Source organism: Etheostoma cragini, chromosome 7 (genome assembly GCF_013103735.1).
Source record: "Etheostoma cragini isolate CJK2018 chromosome 7, CSU_Ecrag_1.0, whole genome shotgun sequence".
Classification (NCBI taxonomy): domain Eukaryota; kingdom Metazoa; phylum Chordata; class Actinopteri; order Perciformes; family Percidae; genus Etheostoma; species Etheostoma cragini.
This window is the reverse complement of record NC_048413.1, coordinates 27156401-27158105: the sequence shown is the minus strand read 5'-3', so window position 1 is coordinate 27158105 and position 1705 is coordinate 27156401. Positions and strand designations below refer to the sequence as shown.

The following is a 1705-nucleotide window of genomic DNA, read 5'->3' as shown; positions in this document are numbered from 1 at the left end:
GGCAGTTCTGAAGGCAAAAGGGGGTCCAACCCGTTACTAGCATGGGGTACCTAATAAAGTGGCCGGTGAGTGTACACTTGTTATGTTGGCGCTCTGTTTGGGGGGGGGTAGTTCAGGTCTCCCAGACCAGGTCACGGGACACTGAACAGTCGTCATGTGACGTTTCATGTTCTTCAGTCACTAACGTGTCTTAAAGGGTTTTTATAGTCTGCATTGCTCTGGACCTGACCGGACTACAGTAACCTGGTCCGCAGGTCTCTGCAGGGTAAATCCAGACCACTAGACTATCTAGCGTGGGTTTTATGTTGACTTTTGAACGTTTACACCGGTGCAGCGCTTGGCGCCGCCCAATACAGCCGATTGGTTTAACCCATGTGTTGTCTTCTTGTCAATGGGAACATTTTGGTCACTTATTCCCGTTTTTATAAAGTTTTTTTCTGCGCCTTTAACATTTTTGGGGACTTTCCTCTGTTTTTAAAGCTTTCTCTGACTTTTTTTTTTTGAATGCTATGACATTAAAACTCAAAAATTCGATGAAAGTAGCGAAATTATGGTTTATTTTACTTGTGGAGAGCCTTGTAGAGAACCATCCATGTTTCTTTTGTTAAATCTGATTGAATTGGTTGAGGGGAGAAAAGAAAGTTGGTATTAACTTTTTGAAAGGGGGTCAAATTTGACCTGAGGACAACAGGTAAGAAATGTCAAACTTGAGGTGTGTGTGTGTGTGTGTGTGTGTGTGTGTCAGTCAATACTCTAGATCTAGAGACTTTTAGTTAACACACAGGTCACACACTCTTCAGTTCACAAGTTTATTCAAGTTGTGTTCAAAGCACCGTGACGGCTTGTATCAAATGACAACAGTTTGTGTATTTAGTTACTTTAAAAACAGCTGACCAGGCACAAGGAACACGATGCTCAGATTCCAATATGAAATCTCTCAAAAAGCCGTTATATTGCAAATGTAAAAAAACAATTCGGCGTGTGGCTTTTAATCAAATATGCACACAATAAATAGTCTTTAAAGGCTTTGGAGTGTCTCGGATCAAGAGAGCATTTCTTTGGATACACAAAAAGCCAAAGTTAGTGTAACTTACTGCAGTAAAGGTTCTTTAACAGGTTTTACACAAGTGTTTCTAAGAAACGGGAGAAGAATGCGTGATGAGTTCCTGAGAGAATCCAGCTCGAGGCCCGACAGGATTTAGGATCCCCACAAACCTCCAGACCAAACCAGACCCCGACGGCTGCATTAAAATGGCTCCATGTGTACAGATTACACCACAGCTTCTTCTCAACTAAATCTCTAATGTTAAAAAATACTGCCGGTTTCTCACCAGTTCAATTTAAAACCTAATTAAGCGATATGCAACACAAGCACACATCTGAAGTAGACAAGTCTTTACTTGAAGGTGCTCTACATGGAAATCTGGACAGAGATCAGTCTGGGCCGGGGTCGCTTTAAGTGCTCAATATGCTCATTTTCAGGTTCATTGTTGTATTTAGAGGTTATATCAGAATAGGTTTACATGCTTACATTTTCAGAAAAACTCCATATTTTGTTCTCTCCATCCTCTTTTCACCCTGTGTGTTGAGCTCTGTTTTTTAGCCCCAGAGTGAGACATCTCACTTCTGCACATGCTCAGTACCTAGGTAAGGACTACTAGCCAGTCAGAAGCAGAGTATGAGGGCCCTGACAGTACCTAGGTAA

The 1705-nt window shown here is 41.8% G+C and overlaps 1 protein-coding gene across 1 annotated transcript in view; it reads right to left on the bottom strand.

Moving 5' to 3' along the window:
* Positions 1–657: 657 nt before the first annotated feature.
* Positions 658–1705, bottom strand: part of tpk2 (thiamin pyrophosphokinase 2) — a 34151-nt gene continuing 33103 nt past the window's right edge. Inside the window, exon 10 of the transcript XR_004657180.1 lies at positions 658–690. The gene's annotated coding sequence lies outside the window, so the exon portion shown is untranslated. The remainder of the gene's footprint in view (positions 691–1705) is intronic.